The sequence below is a fragment of the Quercus suber genome, unplaced genomic scaffold, assembly GCF_002906115.3.
Source record: "Quercus suber isolate HL8 unplaced genomic scaffold, Cork oak 2.0 scaffold_173, whole genome shotgun sequence".
In the NCBI taxonomy this organism is placed as follows: Eukaryota; Viridiplantae; Streptophyta; class Magnoliopsida; order Fagales; family Fagaceae; genus Quercus; species Quercus suber.
The window spans coordinates 128,865-138,238 of NW_027069633.1; the positions used below are offsets into that span (position 1 = coordinate 128,865).

General features: G+C 31.5%; 1 long non-coding RNA gene across 1 annotated transcript; it reads left to right on the forward strand.

The window, feature by feature from the left end:
* The first annotated feature begins 1,668 nt into the window (after positions 1-1,668).
* Positions 1,669-2,775, forward strand: LOC136069485 (uncharacterized). The gene is made up of 2 exons (XR_010630693.1): positions 1,669-1,887; positions 2,444-2,775. It is a non-coding gene; the product is annotated as an uncharacterized LOC136069485 (long non-coding RNA).
* Positions 2,776-9,374: the final 6,599 nt, after the last annotated feature.

Here is a 9,374-nt window from a genome sequence, read left to right on the forward strand (position 1 = left end):
AGAATAGAACACAAAATAAACTAGATTTGGAGATACCTAAACTGAATCATCAAGCTACTGTCAATATTTATATACTATGAGGTGAGGAAGTTAGGAAGGAAGGAAGATGGAGAGGCTGTCGTTAGAAAGGGTGAAACCGTAGAATAAAAATGTGGGGAAGGGAAAGGAATCTAAAACCGTGCAACCAAAGGAAATTTGAAACCGTGCAATAAAAGGAAAACATAGAGTTTGAAACTGTGAACATTGGAGAAGGGGAAGGATTCTGAAACATGCAACAAAAGGAAAACTAAAATTTTGAGTAAACTGTGTTTCTCAAAAAGTCTAGGTTGAAAAGGCTTTGCACTTGGGTTTTATGGTGGAATTAAATTTATAAGAAGTGAGATTTATGTTGGAGATAAGATTGGGAAATATTTTATATATGTGAGTAATTTAAAATTGATAAAAACTATTTTCAAATTGTAGAAAAGAAAAAAAAAATGAAGATGATATGATTGTTGATGTAGTTCAACGTGAACGTAGCATTTTTAAATGTTACGCTTAATAAATTATAATTTTCAGAAACCATAAAACCCAGCAAAATAAAAATTGTACAAAATAATTCTAAAGTTTAAACACTATATTCTAACTTTGTATAGCTTACACATACCTTCAGGTGCTTTAATCGGTCCAAAATTCTTTCATAAAGCTCTCTGGTCCTTTCAAACTCATCTTTTAATATTTCAAAATCAATGTATACCTGTTATTAAACAAATTAGAAAAGAAAAAAAAATTAAGGATAACATGATTCTTTTACAATACAACAGAACCAAGGGCAAGTATATAAAACAATACTAAAGAGAATTGTTTTTTTTTTTTTTTTTTTTTTTGCAATATAGCAGAACAAAATCTCAGACCATGTTATATGAGAAACTCATTCTTTCTCTCTGAAAGGTACCATCCTACTCAAATGCAACTCACTAGTTCACCAAAAAGTGAAATATGTAACAATTTGTACTTACAATTGAAAAGAGTCAAAGTATTTTAAACACGGCCTGGTGTTCTACTCAAAATTTTCCAAGCTTTAATGTAGGCTGCGTCTATTAAGACTAGGGCAAGTTAATTAGAACTTTGCTTTAGACTAAATGACTAAACTTAAAAACAAGTTACTGGATAGTAGTTATTCATACCTTTCTCTTCTGTTATTTATTTCATTAACTAACTCTTTTTCATAATTTCCTTTTTATTTGTGAAAATCTTATCTAAATTTTTAATTGTATTTTTTTATATTATAAAAACAAATTTGTTACGAGATCCTATCTGATATTCACTTAAGCACTATTGTAACTTTAGTAAACAATAAAATTACCTAAAGTTTCAACATGTCTTAAAAATTGACGAATTCAAGCTTCAACATTTAATAAGTGGGACTTGAGTTCACAACTTTTTTGTTTTTTTTTTTTGTTTTTTTGTTTTTCCTCACATTCCAGTAATTCATTCTAATCGAAAGTTTCAGGAAATTACAAATTACATTCTTATGATTTGGGGTAATTATAATTTTAATTACATTCTCCCACTTCAGCTCAAAATCGCCTAACTTAAAAATAAATAAATAAATAAAATAATAAAAATAAAAACTACGTCGTTTTTAGTAATTCTAAATGCAGGTCAGCTTTTTTTTTTTTTAATAATAAACATATGAAGTTATTTTTTAATTTCTTCTCTCTTCATGGCTCAAACCGGTTGGCTCATGGGCACAAGTTGTACGAGGCGAATCGGAAAAAAACTCGGCCGTCAATCACACTCTCCCTTTCTTCATCATCAACGGTTTCTCGACCGGAACAAACGCCGCCGTTCTCCGCTTTTCTTCTCCTTCTCCATCACCGCCACTGGATTACTCCTCGTCTGATGGTGATAAACTCTCGTACCTTTGTGTTGAGTCTTTGGGTTTTGTCAAATTTCTTCAAGTATTGTTGGTCCCTATCAATTGCTAAGCCCTATATCTTCTCTTTTCCTTGATAATCATAGCAGATTTTAATATGAATGTTTGGATTGTGAAAGGGAAGTTAGTCCTACCCATTGCATTTGGATGTAAAAATTTGACAGAATCAAAATACCCTATTGTTACTGACTGTAGGAGGTTTAATTGTGCACTTCAAACCCACTTTTAAGTGTTTGATAAAATGCCTGAAAGATGCAATGTTGGGTTTTCAATCACTTTACGCTTTTCATGCTTTCATTCAAGTAGTTTAGGCCATTTATTGTATATTCCTAGCTTAGACTTACATTTTAGGTGTATTTTGCATTGAGTTTCATATCACACCTCATGTGCATCATATTCATTTTCTTGTACCTTTGTGTTGCATCTTTGATGTGTCTCAGGTTTTCACCATGCGACCTAGAAAATTGTGTTCCCCACATTTTTACATCTTGACAATGGCTTTCCCTTTGCTCTTTTTTTCCGCAGCCACCAACGCATATCATTTTTGAATTCTACGCCAACATCTTTAACTGTGATACTGAAAGCTGTTCATTTTGGGTCTATATTCGGGGTAACAGCTATCAAATTACCCTCATGTTATGTCTGATAGTTAAGGGATACCTAGGATTGAAAATGTTCCTTTTCGTTCCCTTAAGAGGCCTAATCATCCACTTCTCAAATGCTTACTCAATTTGTGAGTAGCATTTTTCATTGGGTGTCAGGTCCTTATGTTCCAATTGTAGGCTTCACTGATGAATTCTGTATTTTGAACAGAATTATTAGTAATATTTTTTCCCCCATCTCCCATATCAATGCCATTATAGTGTCTCTTGCTTACTTGTATACGCTCTATTAACCGATGTTTCTATCAATTTGTGTTGCCTTATATGTTGATATTTTCTAAATGTGCATCATAATCCTAATATTTGGTCTGCCCTTCCACATCTGATTGTTGCCACTCGGATTTTTCTTTATTTGGGTGTTGTCATATCACTTGATTATGACCATTTTAGACTTCTATCTCGCTTTGGTTGACTTAAAGGAGTTTTGAAGAGGTTTAGAAGAATTGTGCCATGAGCTACAAAAGAAAAACCGTAAACTTAGTTTCACTAACCTGCTTGTACCAAAAGCATTCTTAAGATGGAGTTTTCAGTTTGGTGACCAATGCTGAAGCTATAGAGCAATCCTAGTATGTGTTTGTTGTGGAGATCAAACCTTCAAGGTGGTCCTTAGAGCCACGGGTGCAGTTAATGGAAGAAATTTAGAGTAGAAGAGTATAAGCGGCTCGAAGGACCGTTGGGTCATGTCAGTAAGTTTTCTATGGGATATGGTCTAGGAGTTAAGGTTTATATGTAAACTTCAATTCTATTAGTGAATTTCATCTGGGGATTTGGGAACCCTCAGAATGGTAGTTTTTTTGTTTTTCCTTTGGATTTATCCTTAGGTTTTCTCCTACATCACCATATGCTTTTGTTATTTAATTACTTCATTATTATTGCTTTTCATATGGTGAATGCTATTATGTGGTTATTATTGTGTGCTATTCATATTTACATAATTGGTTAATAGGCATAATTTAGTAATCTGCTACATAATTTAAGTGGGTATTTGAGTTTCACACAATATTTGAATATGTATTTCAATAAGCATACCAATTGTTTGATTAATTGCATAGTATTTGAGTTATTTTGTTACTCTTTCATCGAATTTTTTAATTATTATTTCTACTTTTCTTTTTCACTAATGATTCTTTTCCTCGATCATTGGTTACCAAAGTACAATCTCGATCACATTGAAATACAAAATTGATCACATGTTCTCTTTTTTCATCACTTTGGTTTGTTTTGAGTTATGTCTAATATTGAGTTGTATTTTGAAGTGGGTATTTGAGTTTCACACAATATTTGAATATGTATTTTAATGAGCATACCAATTGTTTGATTAATTGCATAGTATTTGAGTTATTTTGTTACTCTTTCAATGAATTTTTTTAATTATTATTTCTACCCTTCTTTTTCACTAATGATTCTTTTCCTCGATCATAGGTTACCAAAGTACAATCTCGATCACATTGAAATACAAAATTGATCACATGTTCTTTTTTTTCACCACTTTGGTTTGTTTTGAGTTATGTCTAATATGTAGTTGTATTTTGAAGTGGATATTTGAGTTTCACACAATATTTGAATATGTATTTCAATGAGCATACCAATTGTTTGACTAATTGCATAGAATTTGAGTTATTTTGTTACTTTTTCAGTGAATTTTTTTAATTATTTCTACTTTTCTTTTTCACTAATGATTCTTTTCCTCGATCATAGGTTACCAAAGTACAATCTTGATCACATTGAAATACAAAATTGATCACATTTTCTCTTTTTTCATCACTTTGGTTTGTTTTGAGTTATGTCTAATATTTAGTTGTATTATTTGAGTTTCACACAATATTTGCATTTGTATTTCAATGAGCATACCAACTAATTGCTTAATTTCTAAATACAAACAATAGGCTTTATATATTTTGTAACCATATTTGAATATTAAAACCACATTGCCATATATGCATACGACCACAAAAATTATTATAACAAAAGAAAACAACATATTTTTTTAGTTTTTTGAATTGAGCTTTTGTTGGATGTAGCTTTTCAAAAGCTTATTTTTCTTGAATTTATAAAATTTAGAGATACATTTTGTGTTTTAAATATTATTAAGAGAAAGGTTGGATTTTGCCATGATTTCCCCCCACTTTTTCTTTGATTTAAAATTTTTTGATACATTTTCTTTGTTTTGGATATTAGTGAAATTTTTTTTTTTTGGATTTTTAGAAATTTTTTTCTATTTTAGTGATAAATGTTATTTAGGAATTGATATTTTTCCTACCTTACCTTTTAACTTCTTGAGAAAGATTTTTTTCCCCTCTTTCGTATTGTAGATTATTAAGTAATTATACATATACATACATATATACATATTTATATCACATTTTATATTAAACTATCCTGAGCATCACACCGGTTAGCAACTATATATTTAAGAAAAGATGAAACGAAAAAGTACATTTCATCTTTGATACACATATTTTTATGTATAAGATATCTCAACAACTAGGTCAACATACAAAATCTTCACTTGAAAACCTTGATAGAAATATATAAAAAAGGCAAATCTCAAAAACAATACCTATTGAGAAATAGAAGGGAAAAAAAAATTGTTCATAAAAAATGACAAGAAAAGAAAGCACCGAAGACAAATAAATTGAATTTTTATACATCAATGTTTTACAAAAATAGATTCTAGACGTAACTTCTTAATTTCACTAGCTATGGAAACCAAGTTCTTCTCTATTGTTTGTTTTTGTTCCATCCGCTCAGTGTTTGCATACTTTTCATAATTTGATGTAGCTCTACATAACAGAGTTCAATTAGCATACAAAATCCTTGGAATTTTTAGGGTTAAGCGGGTGAGAATTGAAGGGTTAACATGAAAATAAAATCAATCATGAAGAGTCAAAGTGAAAATTTGATACAAATTTCAAGAGGAAAAAATTCCATGGGTTTTGAAAAAGTGTTTTATTTTTATCAAGGAAAATTTTCATGGATTTTTTTTAAAGCCATTTCCAAGAGGAAAAATCCTACGTTTTTTAAAATTCATTTTTCAAAGAAAATTTCCATAGGTTTAGAAAAGCCAATTTTCAAAGGAAAATATGTGCTTTAGGAAAAGTGTTTTTCAATGAAAATTCCATGGGTTTTTGAAAGAGAATTTCGATGGGTAAACCCCGTGAGTTTTTGGAAAATCATTTGACAAAAGAGAATCCATGAGCTTTTGTAAAATCATTTTCTAGAGATGGCAAAGATGAGCTAGTTGCCTGGATGTTTTAGTACTTCTCAGCTTGAATTTTGGCACAATATTTAGTTTTGAGGTCACATTTTTGTGCACTTAAGAGCATCCACATTAGTCCGTGGAAATTTTTTTCCATTTTACAAGTCTAAAACCTACTTTTTCTATTTTACACACTTATTTTTACAAAAGACCTACATCAGTTTATCTATTATACAAGATATTTCAATAAAATATTCACTCTTCTCAATATTTTTATTATTTCTCTCAACTACGCTCCCTCTCTTAATAGATCACCTCTCTCTGTCTCTCTCTCTCTCTCACATTTTTTCTTAACAGTCTCTCTCTCTTCTCATTTTTTCTTCTCAGATCACCTCTCTCTCTCTCTCTCTCTCAAAAACTACCAACCCAGATCAGTTCTTCACCGGGTCTAGAACCTTTCTTCACCGACCGATCCATGAACCAAGTTCCGACAACCCAGATCGTGTCTTCACCAGCCGATCCACGAACCAAGCTCCAGCGACCCATGAACCAAGCACCGATCTATCTCTCTTTTGGTTTGTCTGTGTGGGTTTGTTTCTGTGTGGGTGTGTTTCTGTGTTGATATGTGTTTATGTGTGGGTGTGTTTGTGTGCATCTGAGGAAAAGAAAATGAGGAGCTAAGGTCATTGTGCACGGAGAAGAGAGAGAAAAATTGGTGCGAACGGAAATTAATAAAATAATATATACACAAGCTATAGTACCTGTGTAAATATACACGGGTACTGTAACTCATGGAAATTTATACATGATTTTACACATTTTTACACCCACTGATGTGGGTGGTTTTTTGCTCAAAATGTGTAAAATTTGCACTGTAGATCTATTTTAGAAGATTTTAGATGATCAAATGTGAATGCTCTAATTAGAGGCCTTTCCAAACTCTGATTTGCACATTCTTGGTACCATTGGAAAGCTTATGCAACATATTTTCTAAAGATATAAATTTGGTGCAATTATTGTTTAGGTTAGAAAGTTATTCAACTAGGAAGTGGGATGGTTCAAATGGAATATTTTTAAAGTTGACATTTTGTCATCCTTGTGCCAAAAAAAAAAAAATGGTGATTCGATGAACATCCAACAAAGCTCTATGGCATAGTGAAACACGCTTAGGGTCCGTTTAGATAGAACTTATTTTGCTGAAATTAAAAATTGAAAATATTGTAGCAAAATAATTTTTAAATGTGTCAATAATATCGTGAGGCCCATTTTTAGTGAAAAAGTTGTTAAAAAGTGAAGTTTGTAGATCCCGTAAATAGTACACGGACTCATTGATGTGAAAAAAAAGAAAGAAAAAAAAAAGCTAAAAAGTTAAAATTTTTGGATACTGTTCATGCACAGTGCGTGAACAGTAGCCTTTGTCTACTAGTGTCTTAAAGTACCAAAATTTTGGGAATGCCTTAGGGAATCTGATGGTTTTCTTGTAAGATCTACTAATCTAAATATATATATATATATATATATATATATCAAAATTGTGCTTACCTTCAATCAGGGGGGAAATTGTGCTTACCTTTAGATGTCTACATGAGTGAAACTCATTGTGATTTAAGGAAACCAAGAGAATCACAACAATTGGTCCTAACAGCGAAGGCCGAGAAGAAGACTTGGATTCCGTTGTCCAACCTAACTACAACTGCTAGAGCCACTGATGACTTTTCAATCAACTAGAAGTTTGTAAAGGTGGTTTTGGATCCATTTACTATGGAAACTTCGTAATATTTTAGAACAAAAAATAGCTATGTAGTCATTTCATTCTTCATACTTTTTGCTATCATTTTGCAAAATGAACTTTCAGGGTGTACTAGTAGACGGAGAAGAAATTACTGCAAAGAGGCTTTCATGGAGCTTTGGACAAGCACTAAGAGTTCAAAAATGAATTCTGATTGTCAAAATTCAACATTGAAATTTTGCCAACCTTCTAGAAAATGCTATATTATGAATACATGCCAAATAAGAGCCAGACCTTTTCAATTTTGGTAGAGATCCCTTTGAACCCATTGCATTCAGGTAGACACGGCTTGTGTTATTCTGACATCAACTGTCCACGGTACATTTAAAATTTCAGTTTGTTGGTTTGGAATTAGAATTTTAGATTAACTTAAACTAGAAACCTGCCAGATCAAGCAAGAGATAAAGTATTGGAATGGTCTAAGCTAGATCTCTCAGTTTCAGATCATATGAGGGAATTGCTAGAGGGCTTCTTTCTCTCTACCAAGATTTCAAATTGAGGATTATACATAAAGATCTCAAGGTGAGTAACATCTTACGTGATAGATGAACCCCAAAATATCAAACATGGTTTCAATATTTTAGTCATGGAGACTGTGGAACCGATGGATGCTTGCTTTTGGGACCCACACTGTCAGAAGTGTTGTGTTGCATCCATGTTTTTCTCTTGTGTGTGCAACAACAACCTGAGCATAGCCCCAAAGAACCTGGTTTTCTCATAGTACAAATTCACACGATGCATATTCTTCCTCAAGCAAGCAGGAATCATGTTCATTTAATAAAATAACCATTACCTTACTGGATACTCAGTGGCAGAGCCACATTACGGGTTGGACCCCAAGAAAAAAAAAGAAAAAAAGAATAGCTTAGCCCTCCAAACAAAATTTTTTAACAAAAACGTTTTACCATTTTTGTTATTAGTTATTTGAGTAATATCAAGTGTATTTTTGTGATGAGTTTTGATTGTCATGATAATATCCTTTAAGAGAATGAAAATTTTGAAATATATATTTGAAACTTAAAAAGTTTAATTTTCAAAATAAAAAAAAATAGGAAACCATAGCGCTCTATAATATCATTTAGAAGAATATGAACCACCCACAAAATGGATAAATATCAATCAAATAAAACCAAAATAATAGAATTATATATTTGTAGAGATAGAGAGATGAAAAATAGTTTTAGAAATTTTTTAATTTTTAGGGAGAGCAAACTATCTTCAACAAATTTAGGAAAACAAATTATACATTATATCACAATTACAAAATAATTATCTATTCCCACGCATCACGTAGGTCTGCGACTAGTCCATATAAAACTTGATGATATGGAGGTTGTTCGTGTTTATGAGCTTCGAACTTAGTGGCACAAGACTTTCCACTTATATGTGGTTGATTTAATCCGTTGTCATCATTATAATATGTAAGATATTTACATACAAGAATTGTTTGATAATTAATATTTTGTATGAGTTACTTCTCTCGCTCTTCAGTCAAATTGTATTCTCCTGATATTTTCCCCTTCAGCTTTTACTTCTTAATTTTATTGCCCTCATGCAGAATTCGAGTACCATGTACTCTTTTCTAATATATTTGCTTATTAGCATTTGTATATTAGAGGAAACTTTCAACAAATATTCTTAATTCTTCTACCATTTTGCTATATTGATGTGCCATAATTTAATTTTGTTAAACTATCCCGTGTATCGCATGGGTTAGCGACTAATTTCGGGGAAAATGAGTTTTTGCCCTTATTTTAAAAAAATTTAGCACAATGTCCTTGTTTTGAAACTATTAAGCACCGTGTC